Genomic DNA, 17,593 nt, shown 5'->3' on the forward strand with positions numbered 1-17,593 from the left:
CTGCCTCCTGTACCTTCTAAGTCATCTGAAAAATGTAAATATGTCTAATCCTTTCTTCTGGTAAGAAGGCTGAGGGTGAAGAAGGAAAGTGAGTCAGAGCAGTTCCCTTAGGCTGGGGCTGGTGGGAAAGGCTCCGTTAGTGGGAGCAGAGTCTGCATGAATCAAGCAAACAAGACACGTGCAAATGAGGGGGGCCTGCGGAGGTGCCATGTGACGCTGGTTAAGCCAGATAGGCCGTCTGAGCAGGTCACTACAAGGAGAGCCAGAGACATCATCAACGTGGCCACGTAAGACATCCCCTTAAAAAGCCTCCCTAAAGATTTAGTGACTGAAAGAACAAGTCACACCTGTCTAGAGCTCTGGAGGATGGTAGAGCCTGGACAAGGACCCCACACATGCTGACTCAGAGAAACAGAAAAATCTCACGTATAATTCCATCCCCATCCCCCTCCCTCAGTCCTGTGCAACTTGGGGGTCACTCAGCAGCAGCACGCCCCAGATCCCTGCCACTGCGCACTGAGGTCACAGAGCGACTCACACCAGCAAGGCAGAACTCCGCGCATTATCTCAGCACAGGGACCTAAGTCTGAGGGGACCCAGGGCGGAACACAAGCCGCAGCTCAGTGCTGCGTACACAAGGGCCCCAGAAGGAAAAAAAAAAAAAAAAGAAAAGAGAGAGAGACCGTGACAGAAAGGTTGGTAAGAGCCCTTATGTTCGCAATCCAGTTTCAGTCAGCTGGGGTATCTGCAGACAAAATGGACTTTTCTGAAGTGACCCACCTTTTTGGACTGGCCCCATATGGCTCCCCAAGGGGATAATCTAATGGGGAAGATCCAGAGGCTGAAAGAAAATCCTCACAAGAAAAAAAGGGGGGCTAAACTGAACTGCCAAAAGATGGACAGGTCTCAGAACTGAAAAGTGTAAGCGAAATGGAGCACTGAGAAAGGGAAAGAATTTAAATAAATCATAGTTTCTGGGGAGAAAAGTCTGCACAAAAAGAAACCGAACAGACCAAGATTTCTGGAGAAGGAACAGAAGAAAGGAAGCTCTCTTCTAGAGAAACAATTGCACAAAAAGTAAAATCGTAAAAATTGCACCGCATATTCAGGGCAAGAACCAAATGAAGAAATGATGAGAAAATCTGAACAGTTAAACGAAGGTTATTTTAAAGTTCAGAATAAGTTAGACCAAGCATCTAAGAAGAGCCTTAACACAAAGTCAATCAAAAATAAAACCTCAGATAAGTGGGAGAAATCAGCAAAAAATTGCAAGCCATATTAAGAAACAGGAAGATATGGCTCAGTCAAGGGGAGAAATTAAAACTTCAGAGGAGATTTAGAAGTTGGAACAACTAAACAAAGGTGTTCAAACAAATCTCATGAATCAATTCAAGGAGAGGAAGGAAAATATGCATAAAGAGATAAAAGATAGGGAGAGTGGGTGTGGCTTGAATGGTTAAGTGCCTGCCTCCCACATGGATTTGGTTCATGGTGCCTCCTGAAAAAACAAAAACAAACAAGCAAAACAAATGAAAAAACCAACTCAGGGAAACTGCTGTGGCTCAGTGGTTGAGCACTGGCTTCCCACATACAAGGTCCTGGGTTCAATCCCCGGCCCCTGGTACCTCAAAAAAAAAAAAGAGAGAGAGAGAGAGATAAAACATACTAAGATGACAATGTGTGAGCATAAAGAAGAATATGAAAGTATAAAAAGAAGCATAACAAAATCATGGGGATCAAAGTCATAATAGTAGTGATTAAAAATACACTAGAGACATAAAACAGCATATTTAAATAGCCAGAGAAAAGAACCAGCAAAGTAGGACAAGACAATTGAAATCATATAGTCAGAAGAACAGACAAAGAAAAGAATAGGAAAAATTGAATAGAATCTAAGGGATCTGAGGGACAGCATGAAGTACACAAAACAACACATCATGGGTGTCCAAGAAGGAGAGGAGAAGGGAAAAGGGGCAGAAAGAATAGTTGAGGAAATAATGTCCAAAAACTTCCCAACTTCCCAACTCTTATGAAAGCCATAAATATGCATACTCCAAACAAAATAAATCCTAATAACCTACTCTGAGATACATACTGATCAGAATGTCAAATGCCAAAGATAAAGAGAGAGTTCTGAAAGCAGCAAGAGAAAGTGATTCATCACATACAGGGTATCCTCAGTAAGACTAAGTGCCGGTTTCTCATTGGAAACTATGAAAGTGAGAAGGCAGTGGTATGATATACTTAAGACACTAAAAGTGAAAAACTGCTGGACAAAAATTCTTTATCTGGCAAAACTGTCCTTTAAGAATGAGGAAGATCTGAGTTGATATTAACACATTATAGTGAGTATAACTTACACAGCTCATTTATAAATGGGATTGTGGCTGAAAGGGGTCGACTAAGGATGTAAATGTCAATTGAAAGAAAACTAAAGCATATACAGGGACTAAATAACAAAGTGAACCTAGACATGAATGAGAGTTGTGGTTAATAGTACCCATACAAGAATGTTCTTCTATGAACAAGAACAAATATACATCACTATTACAAGGTGGTATGACTACAGAGATGCATGGGAAATATAAAATTAATGTAACCTATAGACTATAGTTAACAGAAATATTTTAATATTCTTGCATCAATGGCAAAGAAATACTATATTAATATTAGGGGGATATGGAAAAAATATACCAAATGTACTCTATAGACCATAATTAGTGGCAATAGTCTGATAATGTTATCCCATAATGTATAACAAATGTTTCACATCAATGAAATGTGTTGGTGGAAGGGTGTGATATGGGAATTCTGCACATTTTTATGATTGTTTTGTAAGTTCACAACTTCTCTAATAAAAATATATATACAAACTTAAAAAAAAGAACGAGGAAGAGTTTAAATAGTCACACATAAACAGAAACTGAGACAATATGTCAATAAGAGCTCTGCCGTACATGAATTACTAAAGGGAGTTTTGTTGGTAGAGAGCAAAAGACAGGAGAGAGTGGCTTGGAGTAGTGTGAAGAAATGAAGATCATAATCAGTAAGGTAACAAAAAGGGTAGATGCAAAACCCTCTAGTACTGTATCCTCAACATACAATTCTACTATTTAATTCATATAAAATCAAAATACAGTTGAGTAAGAAAAAAGGCATATTTTCTGATAACAGACATACAAAACATAAAGTGGTAAAATGGGACAAAAAACAACATAAAGAGGGGAAACAGAGGGATATGGGAGCACAGAACATGTACGCTATTGAAGCTAAGTTGGTATCTCTTCAAGTTAGTAGTTTATAGATGTAAGTTGTGCAATATAACCCCCAGGGTAACCACAATGAAAGTATATTTAAATATATCAACACAGGAATGAGAAAGATCACAAAAGATTAACAATACAGAAAAGGAGGTTGCAATAAAGGAAAAGATAGACAAAAAATATATGCTTTATAAAAGCCAAAGGGGGCAGTGGACCTGGCCCAGTGGTTAGGGCGTCCGTCTACCACAAGGGAGGTCCGCGGTTCAAACCCTGGGCCTCCTTGACCGTGTGGAGCTGGCCCATGCGCAGTGCTGATGTGCGCAAGGAGTGCCCTGCCACGCAGGGGTGTCCCCCGCATAGGGGAGCCCCACGCTCAAGGAGTGCACCCCGTAAGGAGAGCCGCCCAGCGCGAAAGAAAGTGCAGGCTGCCCAGGAATGGCGCTGCACACACGGAGAGCTGACACAACAAGATGATGCAACAAAAAGAAACACAGATTCCCGTGCCACTGACAACAACAGAAGCGAACAAAGAAGACACAGCAAATAGACACAGAGAACAGACAACCAGGGTTGGGGGGGAAGGGGAGAGAAAAAAAAAAAAAGCCAAAGGGCAGAATGGTTGAAGTAAAGTACTGCCTTGACAGTAATAACACAGACTATTAATGGATTAATCTCCTTAATTAAAAGACACAGATTGGCAGAATAGATAAAAAAGCATGATCCAATTATATGTTGTTTACAAGAGACTCACCTTACACCCAAAGACACAAATACATTGAAAGTGAAAGGATAGAAAAAAACATTCCATGCAAATATTAACCAAAAGGAACCAGGATAGCTATGTTAATATCAGACAAAATAAATTTTAAGTCAAAAGCTGCTATAAGACAAAGATGGTCACTATGTATTAATAAAAGGGGCAATCCACCAAGAAGAAAATCATAAATATTTATGCACATAACTGTAGCACCACAAAATATGAGGCAAACCTGGCAGAACTGAAGGGAGAAATAGACACCTCTATAATAATACTTGCAAACTTCAGAACACTACTGTCATCTATAGACAGAACTCCTAGAGAGAAGATCAATAAGGAAATAGAGAACTGGAATAATACAATAAATGAGCTAGACCTAGCAGGTACAGGACATCATTGCACCCCAACCAGCAGAATACCTATTTTTCTCAAGTGTACATGGATCATTCTCTAGGATAAACCACATGCTGGATCATAAAACAAGTCTCAATAAATTTAGAAATATTGAAATCATACAAAGCATCTTCTCTGACCATAATGGAATAAAGCTGGAAATATATCCATTCAGAGAACTGAAAAATTCACAAACATATGGAAATTAAATAAAGTGTTATTTAACTATCAGTGGTTCAAAGAAGAAATTACAGGGGAAATCCGTAAATATCTTGAGATGATCAAAAATGAGAACACCACATCTCAAAATTGAAAAAATCGATAGAATTGACAAGCCCTTAGACTGACAAAGAAAAGAAGAGAGAAGACACAAATAAATAAAATCAGAAATGAAAGGGAGGACATTACTATTGACCCCACAGAAATAAGACGGATTATAAGATGATACTATGAACAATGGTATTCCAACAAACTAGACAACCTAGATGAAATGGACAAATTCCAAAAACACACCAACAACTACAAATGACTGTAAAAGAAAAAAGAAGACCTCAGCAGACCTACTATAAGCAAAGAAATTGAATCAGTCATCATAAACCTCCCAGGAAAGAAAAGCTCAGGACCAAAAGGCTTCAAAAGTGAGTCCTACCAATCATTCCAAGAAGAATTAATACCACTCCTGCCCTAACTCTTTCCAAAAAATTGAAGAGGAGGGAACACTACCTAAGTCCTTCCATGAAGCCAACATCACCCTAATATCAAAGCCAGGTAAAGATAATGTAAGAAAAGAAAATTACAGACCAATTTCTCTTATGGCCATAAATGTAAGTCTTCAAAAAAATACTTGCAAATCAAATCCAACAGCATTTCAAGTGGGATTTATCTCAGGTAGGCAAGCGTGGTTCAACATTAAAAAAAAAAAAAATCAATTAATGTGATACATCACATCACAAAATGAAGTGTGTTTTTTTTAAGATTTATTTATTTCTCTCCCCTTCCGCCCCCCCCCACCCTGGTTGTCTGTTTTCTGTGTCTATTTGCTGCGTCTTCTTTGTCTGCTTCTGTTGTTGTCAGCAGCACCGGGAATCTGTGTTTCTTTCTGTTGCGTCATCTTGTTGTGTCAGCTCTCCGTGTGTGCGGCACCATTCCTGGGCAGCCTGCACTTTCTTTCATGCTGGTCGGATGTCCTTATGGGGTGCACTCCTTGCGTGTGGGGCTCCCCTACGTGGGGGACACCCCCGCGTAGGGGACACCCCTGCGTGGTGGACACCCCTGCATGGCACGGCACTCCTTGCGCACATCAGCACTGCGCATGGGCCAGCTCCACACGGGTCAAGGAGGCCTGGGGTTTGAACTGCGGACCTCCCATGTGGTAGACAGATGCCCTAACCACTGGGCCAAGTCCACCGCCCGTACAAAATGAAGTTTTAAAAACCACATAATCAATTTGATTGAACAGAACAGGCATTTGACAAAATTCAGCATCTTTCTTGATTAAAAACACTGAAAACAGTAGGAATAGAAGGAAACTTCCTTAACATAATAAAGGGCATATATGAAAAACCCACAGCTAACATTAGACTCAATGGTGAAGCACTGAAAGCTTTCCCTCTGAGATCTGGAATAAGACAAGGATGCTTACTGTCACTACTGTTATTCAACATTGTACTGGAAGTTCTAGCCAGAGCTAATTAGGCAAGAAAAAAAATGAACAGTTATCCAAATTGGAAAGGTAAAAGTGAAACTTTTCACTATTTGCAGATGACATGCTCTTTGGTATAGAAAGTCCCAAAAAGTACAACAAAGTTACTAGAATTAATAAATGAATTCAGCAAAGTGGCAGGGTTTAAGATCAACATGCAAAAATCATTAGTGTGTCTATATACTAGTAATGAGCAAGCTGAGGAGGAAATCAAGAAAATAATTCCATTTACAATAGCAACTAAAAGAATAAAATATCTATTAATAAATTAAGCCAAGGAAGTAAAGGACTTATACACAGAAAACTACAAAACAATGGTAAAAGAAATCAAAGAAGATCTAAATAAATGGAAGGACATTCCTCATTCATGAACTGGAAGACTAGATGTCATTAAGATATCAATTCTATCCAAAATGATTTACAGATTCAGCACAATCCCAATAAATTTCCAATAGTCCACTATGTGGAAGTGGAAAAGTCAGTTATCAAAATTACTTTTAAAGGTGAGAGACCCTGAAGAGCTAAAAATATTGAAAAAGAAGGTATTTGGAGGACTCATACTTACTGACTTTAGGATATATTACAAAGCTGCAGTGGTCAAAACAGCATGGCACTGCCATAAGGATAGATATATCAACTAATGGAATCACACTGAGAGTTCAGAAATAGACCATCACATATATGGCCAATTAATTTTTTTTTGAGGTACTGGGGACCAGGGATTGAACCCAGGACTTTGTATGTGAGAAGCCAGTGCTCAACCATTGAGCCACATCATCTTTCCTGAGTTGGTTTTTTCATTTGTTTTGCTTGTTTTTTGTTTTTGTATTTTCAGGAGGCACTGGGAGCCAAATCCAGGAACTCCCATGTGGGAGGTGTGCATTCAACCACTTGAGCCAAATTCAGCTTCCATGGCCAAGTGATTTTTTTTTTAAGATTTTATTTTATTTATTTATTTTCCCCCCGCCCCCTGTTATTTGCACTCACTGTCTACTCTCTGTGTCTGTTTGTTGTGTACTCATTTTTTTTTAGACAGCACGGGAAACTGAACCCTGGACCTCCCAATCGCTTGAGCCACTTCTCCTCCCTGCTTGTATCTGTCATTGTGTTTCCTTGTTGCATCATCTCATTTCATCATCTTGTTGAGTCAGCTCACTAAACAGCCCATTGCGTCAGCTCACTATCTTGCTCTTCTTTAGGAGACACCAGGAACAGAACCTGGGACCACTCATGTGGTAGGCAGGTGCCCAACTGCTTGAGTCATATCCACTTCCCAATTTTTGACAAGGCTGCCAAGTTCACTCAATTGGAAAAGCATAGTCTCTTCAACAATGGTGCTGGGAGAACTGGATATCCATATGCAAAAGAATGAAAGAAGACCTCTATCTCACACCATATACAAAAATAAACTCAAAATAGGTCAAAGACCTATATATAAGAGCTAGGACTCTAAGACTACTAAAAGAAAATATAGGGAAGCGTCTTCAGGATCTTGGGCAATGGTTTCTTGAACTTACATCCAAAGCTCAAGCAACAAAAGAAAAAACAGATAAATGAGACCACATCAAAATTAAAAATTTTTGTGCCTCAAGGCACTTAATCATGAAAGTGAAAAGACAGGGAATCAGACTATATAGCTCATTGCTCTATAGTATGGAAATGTAAATCAAAACTACAATGAGATACCATTTCACACCCACTAGAATGGCTCTTATTTAAAAAAACAGAAAATTACAAGTGTTGGAGAGGATGTGGAGAATTAGGCAAACTCATTCATTGGTGATGGGAATGTAAACTGGTGCAACTACTGTGGAAGACAGTTTGGCAGTCCCTCAGGAAGCTAAATATAGAATTTCCTAATGACTCAGCAGTCCCACTTTTGGAGATTTGGACCCGAAGGGTATCGGGAATGAAAGAGAAAAGAGGGAAGGAAACAAAGAGCAAGAACAAGCAAGAGAGCTGCGATCAGGGAATCTGCGAGTAATAATTCCTCAGACAACTTTATTGTTTACAAGGGGCTCTCTATATACCCCAGTGTACATGACAACAAGCAGGAACACGTAGCCTACATGACATCAAGCAACTTGCAGTTAACTATCAGCATTACCCATAGTCGAAAGAATTTTTAAAAATCTTATCTCAAGGTACAAAGTCTGAGTGTTCTATTCACTACAAAACGTATGTGCTCATCTTTTCTTTCAGCCTTTAACAGCTTCATCCCATTTGCCGGGGACTCTTGTTAATTACCGCATTCCTTAGGTTGCAAGCGTAGCCGTGGAGATAGCACTAGCATGGAGACAGCACGTCTCTCCTTGTGAGGTCACTGTGCCTCAGTTTCCAACACCCACTACTAGATATATACCCAGAGCAATTGAAATCAAGGACTTGAACAGACATCTGTATACCAAGGGTCATTGGAGTAATATTCACAATTGCCAAAAGATGGAAGCAACCAAAGCATCCCTCAACCAATGAATGGATAAACAAATGTGGAATGAAGTATCGATGCATGCAACAACATGGATGACCCTTGAGGATATAATGCTGAGTGAAAAATGCTGGACAGGAAAGGGCAAATAGTGTATGATCTCACTCATATGAACTAATTATAATAAGCAACTCATTGAGTTAGACTCTAGAATATAGGTTACCAGGGGATAGATTTGGGTAGAGAATGCATAGCTAATACTTACTTTGGACAGAATTTCTATTTTGGTTGATTATAAAGGTTTGGAAATGACTGGTGGTGTTGGTAGCACATTATTGTGGTTGTAATTAATAGCGCTGAATTATGTGTGAAAATGTGGTATAAAGGGGTGGTTTCTAGAATGAAAGTTGGAAGATAAAACTTGGGACTGTATAACACAGTGAAACCTGTTGTGGACAGTGGGCTGTGGTTAATAGTACAAGTTTATGAATGACACTAAAAAGAAAAATACCTTGTATAGTAAATGTTACTTATCACTAAAAAACAGCAATAAATAATTAAGCATATTCTTGATCATCTGTAGTTGGCAGAGGCTCAAGAACAAAATATACCTGTATCTCATATAAAATATTTAAAAATATTCATTCAGACATCCTGAATGGAGATTTCTCCATCCTGCAAAAGTTTTTCCCAAGAAAACAAATTTTGTTTAATATTTTTAAATTTATTTGAAAAATAAAAAATGGTATCTTGATAATGCCAAAACACACATAGTTAAGAGTATACAATAGTCAGAACTAATTTTGAATTAAGAAAGCCACTAACAGAAATAGAATATCTGAAGTGCATGCCAGAACTTCATTTTTTTTTAAAGATTTATTTTATTATTTATTTTTTCTCTCCCCTCCTCTTGCCTCTCCCTCCCCTCCATTGTCTGCTCTCTGTGTCCATTCACTGTGTGTTCTTCTGCGTCCATTTGCATTCTCCATGGCACTGGGAATCTGTGTCTCTTTTTGTTGCGTCTTCTTGCTGCATCAGCTCTCCATGTGTGTGGTGCCACTCCTGGGTGGGCTGTGCTTTTTTTGTGTGGGGTTGTTCAATGAGGGGTGCACTCCTTCACATGGGGCTCCCCTACATGGGGGACACCCCTGCGTGGCAGAGCACTCCTTGTGTATGGCAGTGCCGCACGTGGGCCGGGTCACCACACGGGTCAGGAGGCCCTGGGTTTGAACCCTGGACCTCCGTGTGGTAGGCGGATGCTCTATCAGTTGAGCCATGTCTGCTTCCTGAGAACTTCATTTTTCAATACTAGGTTGAGTTTATTTTCAAGGAAGGATGAAATCCAACTTACCTATGGTGGGGTTCTTCCTCAACCTACAATGGTTTACTTATTGCTGCCCCACAAAAGCATTTATGTTAAATGTTTAAAGTTATAAAACTTACCTTTTTATTGATATAATGCTTACAATTGGTGTGTAATGTGACAGAGCTGTCCAGTTATAGATATATCAATTGACCGTGGTGATTGATAACCCCGAGTATTCTTTGTTTTTTTCTTAAATCCACAATTTTATTTATTTACTTTTCAATAAATTTAAATCCTTGAGGGGTACAGCATCTCATGAATTCAGTGTCCAACGGCCTTAGCTGGAAGGTTGCTTCAGATGTTAGCACAAACCATGCCACTATCTCCATGGGCACAAGTTACCTTTCTCCAGATTATTCTGGTTTTGTTAGGTTTGCCACCAGGAGTCACTGTGTTGTTTTTTACTTTGTACACATAAGCATATCTCTTGCCCTAATAGAATTCAGTTTCATCTCGGACATACACGCCTTCAATTTTAAGAAGGGCTGTGCGCTCTCTCTGGTTCCGGAGCCCCTACTTAAAGCCAGCAAAAGTGGCTTTGGACCACAGCCTTCCAGCCGTATTTGCCATTTTAGGAGTCCTGTTCCTGGCAGACCTCCACAGGCTCCAAGATGGCAGAAAGAGAGCCCCACGTATTATTTCTTAATTAATTTTGAAGAACACTTTCCAAAACATGAAATAGTTCTTTTTTAATGGATCGCATTTTTGCCCCAAGCCTACCACTGAGGTAAACTAGGTCTTTTTATGGACTTTACCAAATGGTGTTATGAAATATGTCCACCTCCTCATACTGTTTTTTTCCCAGGTAAATACTTTGACAAATATAAAAATCTACATACAGTTCTTGAACAAACCAGTCATTAAAAACAGAGATGCAAAGACAAAGGTGGAGCGTTCTTTTCTGTACTTTGAAGTATGGCTCTCTGGGAAGTAAAATTTCATCAAACTGAATGTGTTATGAATTTTAAATATATTTGATGCTAAAAAGGAAAAAAAATAAATATGCTGTCCTTTCTTGTAGCTTCTCTTTAGATGTGTGTGGTCATTACCTTGGCAACCCTTACAAATGGCAACTGACGTCAAGAAAAGAGGAAAAACACTGCTGAGAGCATAAACTTCATGCATTATAGATGATTCTGAGAACAGACTCAGACAGGCAATAAATAGCTTTAAAATGATCACAAGGAATCTTCCATTTCAAAAAAATTCTTAAACTTTTAAGGACTTAAAAGATCTGAAAAGATCATTTTTAGGCTTTTCATTTAAGCAAAATGTGCTCTAGACATTTCAAATAATAGTTCAGCTATTAATGTGTTCTCATCTCACGATAATGCCAACCCCATTAAAATGTATGACACTAGTAAATCTCCAAAAAAAAGTAGAAGACAATCAACAGAATGGGAGAAAATACTTGGTAACCACACACCTATCTGATAAAAGTTTAATATCCAGAATATATAAAGATATCCTACAACTCAACAATAAAAGAACAAACCATTTAAAAATGGACAAAATACTTAGACATTACTCCAAAAAAGATATACAAATGGCCAATAAGCACATAAAAAGATGTTCAATATCATTAACCACTAGGGAAATGCAAATCAAAACCACAGGGAAATATCATCTCACACCCACTAGAAAGGCTATCATTTAAAAAATGCAAAATAGCAATGCTGACAAGGATGTGGAGAAATAGGAACCCTTATACATTATGGTGGGAATGTAAAATGGTGCAGCCACCAAGGAATACAGTTTGGTGGTTCCTCCACAAGTTAAATATAGGGGGAGCAGTTGTGGCTTAAGCAGTAGAGTGCCTGCTTCCCACATGGGAGGTCCCGGGTTCGGTTCCTGGAGCCTCCTAAAAAACAAAACCCAACAAAAGACAAACAACAAGTAAACAGAAAAACCAACTCAAGGTTGCTGATGCGGCTCAGTGGTTTGAGTGTTGGCTTCCCACTTATGAGCACCCGGGTTCAATTCCTGGCCTCGTACCTAAAAAAAAAAAAAAAAAAAAAGCAGAGAAAAAAAGTTAAATATAGAAGTGCCATATGACCTGGCAGTTCCACTTCTAGGTGTAAAACCAAAGGAATTGAAGACAGGTATTTGGACAGATATTTGTACCAATGTTCAGTAGCAGCAATAATAGCCTACTGGTAGAAGCAACCTTAAGGTCTATCAGCAGATGAATGGATAAACAAAATGGGGCATATGCATATAATAGAATAATATTTAACCATAAAAAGAAATGAAGTTTTGATACATAAAGGAATAGATACTGTATGATTCTACTTATATGAAATAGCTAGAGTATGCAAATTCATAGAGACAGAAAGCAGACTATAGTTTAACAGGTGGAGGGAATGGGGAGTTAATGCATAATGGGTGTAGGAATTTCTTTTGGGGAGATTGGAAAGTTCTGATAATGGAAGATGGTGAGGATAGTACAACATTGTGAATGTGATTAACCCCACTGAAAGGTATGCTTAGGAGTGGTTGAGATGGGAAAATTTAGGCTGCAAATATGTTTCTACAATTAAAAAAGAGTGACTAAAGACACAATGATAATTAAATTAAATTCGTGATACTGGACAGATCTAATAATAGAGGGAAAAAAGGCTCAAAAGGACACTATTAGAACATATGCAAAAATTGGAATATAGACTAAGTTTTATATCAACGTTAAAATTCTTGAACTTGATAATTGTATGTAAGGTGGTGTGAATATCATTGTTCTTAGGAAATGTACATGAAAGTATTACATGATCAAGGAGCATATTGCATACAATCTGCTCTCAACTATTTAGAAAATAGAAGGATGGCTAGATAGATTGTTAGATGATAGGTAGATGATAGAGAGAGATAGACAGATAGACAGTATGATACAACCAATGTCGCAAAGGTGCATCTGAGTATCTGGGTGGGGGGTATGTTGTAATTTTGTATTATTTTTGCAACTGTCATGTAAATTTTAAATTACTTCAAAATAAAAAAGTTTTAATAAATCTAATGAGATACATTCATTTATAAAAAGTGGAAGTTGCCCTTTTCTTTTGAAAGTATTTTTTCCTATATTTAATTATGAACAAATGTGAACATATAGCAAGTTGAAAGAATCTTACATAAAGTAGAACATTCTATTTATTTGCCATCCAGAATCCTTCATTGTCATTTTACTCTACTGATCTTATCACATTATCTATCTAACCATACACACCATCTATCCTTTATTCTATCGAATATTGCATTTCAAAATAAATTGCAGGCATGAGTATATTTCCCCCTAAATATTTCAGCATGAATATTATTAACTAGAGTTCACTATTTCTATACAGATTTCCTTTTTATTTTTTAATATTTATTTTTGTTTATTTTTCTCCCTTTCCCCCCTGTTGTCTGCTCTCTGTCCATTTGCTGTGTGTTCTTCTACATCTGCTTGCATTGCCAGGCAGCACTGGGAAATTGCATCTCTTTTTTTTTTTCCTTTCCCCATCCCCCCCTGCCCAGTTGTCTGCTCTCTGTGTCCATTCACTGTGTGTTCTTCTGTGCCAACCTGTATTCTTGTCAGTGACACCGGGAATCTGTGTCTCTTTTTGTTGTGTCATCTTGCTGCGTCCGCTCTCTGTGTGTGTGGTTCCACTCCTGGGCAGGCTGCATTTTTTTTCACACAGGGCAGGGTGCACTCCTCGCATGTTGAGCTCCCCTACACGGGGGCACCCCTGCATGGCATGGCAGTCCTTGGGCACATCAGCACTGCGCATGGGCCAGCTCCACACACAGGTCAGGAGGCCCTGGGTATTGAACCCTGGACCTCCCATATAGTAGGCAGACGCACTATCAGTTGAGTCACATCCGCTTCCCTAGGTTTCCTTTTGATAAGCCACTTATAAACAATGAAATGCACAAATTTTAAATGCATGCTTGCTGAGTTTTAATAAATCCATACCTGTGCATAATACAAACTCCTGTCAAGATATTGAACATTATCATCATCCCAGATAGGTCTCACATTCCTCTTCCCAGTCCATTCCCACCCCATCCATCCTCCTGGGGTAACCACTTCTTTTAGTTATCTTAGCTGCTTAAGCAAATAGCATGGAATGATTTGATTTAAGCAATATAAATTTATAAGCTTACAGTTTTGAGGCTAAAAGAAAGTCCAGATCAAGGCATCCCAAGGTAGATGCTTTCTCCCCAAAGACTGTGGTATTCTAGAGCTGGCTGCCAATGATCTATGGATCCTCTATTACAGGGCAAGGCACATGGTGGCATCGCCTGGTCTCTCCCTTCTCTTCTGGGTTCCATTGATATGCAGCTTCTTGCTTACTGTGGCTTTCTCTCTTTCTGAATTTCATTCCACTTATAAAGGATTCCAGTAGTAGGATTAAGACCTATCCTCACAATTCCATGAAATCAGCACCCCATCAGTGGGCCTTACTTAGGAACATATAATAATCGATTTTCCCAATGTAACAGAGTTAGACTCATTTATAATTGAACCTACAATTAGCACTATATCCATTAAATATATGTCCCAGAGACTTAAATCTTGTTTATTCATATGCTGGTGAACCTTGAATCTCAGCAGAATTGTGGCCAATACCTACCTACTCTCCAGTTCATCAGACTCACCCAGGACAACTAACAAAAAGATGATGATGGACAACTTCCATCCCAAAAAACAAAGGGTATCTATAACTGCAAGCAAAACAGTTCCTTCTATCTGTCCCATAAGATCTAAGAACCCTCTCAATCTGAAGATGGGACTCACCATCCCCAAATCCTCAAGACTGAGGAATGAACACACATAAGGGGGAAATGCAACCATAGACCAAAGTAGAATTATTATTATTATTATTGTTATAAGAGGAGAACTTGTAGCACTGATATAAAGAGAGGGATTGGGAAGCAGATTTGGCCCAATGGCTAGGGCATTCTCCTAGTACATGAGAGGTCCAAGGTTTAAACCCAGGGCCTCCTGACCCATGTGATGAGCTGGCCCATGCGCAGTGCTGATGCGCACAAGGAGTGCCGTGCCACACAGGGGTGTCCCCCATGTAGGGGAGCCCCATGCTCAAGGAGTGCACCCCGTAAGGAGAGCCGCCCAGTGTGAAAAAAAGTGCAGCCTGCCCAGGAAGTAGCGCTGCCCACACAGAGAGCTGATGCAGCAAGATGACACAACCAGAAAGAGACACAGATCCTGGTGCCACTGACAAGAATATAAGCAGACACAGAAGATCACACAGTGAATGGACACAGAGAGCAGACAACTGGGGGGTGGAGGGCAGGGAAGGGGAGAGAAGGGGAAAAAAATAAATTAAAAAAAAAAGAGAGAGTGATTACCAGAGGTTCTGTGGGGAGGGAGAGGGAAGAATAAATGGAATATAGGGCATTGGAATTGTTCTGCATGATATTGCAGTGACGGATACAGGCCATTATATATTTTCAAATTCTGTAAAACTGTACAATGAAAAGTGTAAACCAAAATGTAAACTATAGGCCTTGGTTAGTAGAAAAGTTTCAATATTTGTTCATCAAGTATAACTAATGTCCCACAATGATGTAAAATGTTATTAATGGGGGAAAATGTGGGAAGGGAAGGGAATGGGGTATATGGGAATCCTCTATACTTTCTATGTAACTTTTATGCAACCTAAAACTTTTCTACAAATAAAGTTATTATGTGGGAAAAAAAGGACCTATCCTGATTGGACTAGGTCACACACATCTTAACAGAAGTAACCATATCAAAATATCCTATTTCCAATGGACTCACACACACAGTAAGAACACATTCTTCTGGAATACGTACAATTTCAAACCACGATACCACTCTTCTGATTTCTGAAAGCATTAACCAATGCTTACTGGGGAGCAGTTGTAGCTCAGTGGTTGAATGCCTGCTTCTCAAGTATGAGGTCCCAGGTTCAATCCCCAAAATCTCCTACAAAAAAAAACAACCAAAACGGCATATAAGTCATAGCAGCAAAGAACGGTATGAAACCTCCTGCTGGCCAGTTATTACCTGTTAAGCAGCTGCATAGTGAGGGGGCTGCTTAGGGGATTCTAGCCATAATAAACATGGATGTGCCAATATTTCGGCCGTGGGCGTGGCCCTATTGGTGTCTACTGGCCAAAGATCTGTCCATTCTTTAGGATGTAAACAGGTCCAACCTATCCTAACACTTCATTTCCCTGAGTATTAAGGGATTAGGACATAAGTCTTCTACCCAAAGTTACCTAATCAGAAAACTTCCTAGTGATGTTTCCTTTTTTGGAGCTGTAGAAGCAGTGCCATTCCCCCTGTGTCTTATAGTGGAGTACCAAACTAGGAGTTTTTCAGGATTCTGATCAGTTTCAGAGATTAGTGGAATAGTTTTTCTAGATTTATGGACTTTTTTGCTCCAGGGACTCCCAACATATTCATTGATTTATTCAACAAGTAGTCCATGTGCTGTGTATAATTCAGTAGGCAAAAAAAATCTCTGCCTTTGTGGGGTATAAATTTTAATGGGGGAAATGACAATAAACAAATAAATGACTAAATATACAATAGGTATTTAAGGGGCGACCTTGCTAGGAAGAAATTAAAACAGTAAGTGCCAGATATCTCTGGCAGCTGTGTAGCCCTAGTGCAATCGAGAGTTGAATATTCCGTCATGAGAGCAAGAGTAGGAGGGAGCAGATCAGGCAGGAGTCTACTCAGCTATACAGGCAAGAAAGGATGTGGAATGGAATAGAGAGGAAGCAGTGGAGGTGGTAAGAAGTGTGCAAATTCTGGACATTTTAAAAACTTTTTATTTTGAAATATTTTCAAACTTCAGGACAGTTACAAAAATAATACAAATCCCGTGGAGAGAACACCATCATACTTCTACTCCAACCTCCCAGATACCCAAATCTATCTATTGTCACATTTTGCCATATTTGCCATATCATTCTATCTATCTATCTATCTATCAATCAATCAATCAATCAATCTATCTATCTATCTATCTATCTATCATCTATCTACCTACCTATATATCTGTCTATAGATGTACCAATCCATTTTCTGAACACTTGCGTGTAGGTTGTATACATTATGCCACTTAAACACTTAATACTGCCACATACATTTCCTAAGAACAAAGAAATGTTCTTAAGTTATTGAGTTCAAGAAATTTAACAGGGGAAACGGACTTGGCCCAGTGGTTAGGGCATCCGTCTACCACATGGGAGGTCCGCGGTTCAAACTCCTGGCCTCCTGACCCGTGTGGAGCTGGCCCATGTGCAGTGCTGATGGGCACAAGGAGTGCTGTGCCATGCAGGGGTGTCCCCTGCGTAGGGGAGCCCCACGCGCAAGGAGTGCACCTGTAAGGAGAGGCGCCCAGTGGGAAAGAAAGTGCAGCCTGCCCAGGAATGGCGCCGCCCACACTTCCGTGCCACTGAAGACAACAGAAGCGGACAAAGAAACAAGACGCAGCAAATAGACACAGCGAACAGACAACCGGGGAGGGGGAGGAATTAAATAAATACATAAATAAAATCTTTAAAAAAAAAAAAAAGAAATTTAACATTATATAATGCTTTCAAGTTATATTCCAGTTTTTTCATATGTCCCAATAACGTCTCTTTGAGCCTTTTCTCTTCCTTGTTAGAGCCCAACCAGGATAATGTAGCACATTTATTTGTCATTGTCTCT

Source organism: Dasypus novemcinctus, chromosome 4, assembly GCF_030445035.2.
Source record: "Dasypus novemcinctus isolate mDasNov1 chromosome 4, mDasNov1.1.hap2, whole genome shotgun sequence".
In the NCBI taxonomy this organism is placed as follows: domain Eukaryota; kingdom Metazoa; phylum Chordata; class Mammalia; order Cingulata; family Dasypodidae; genus Dasypus; species Dasypus novemcinctus.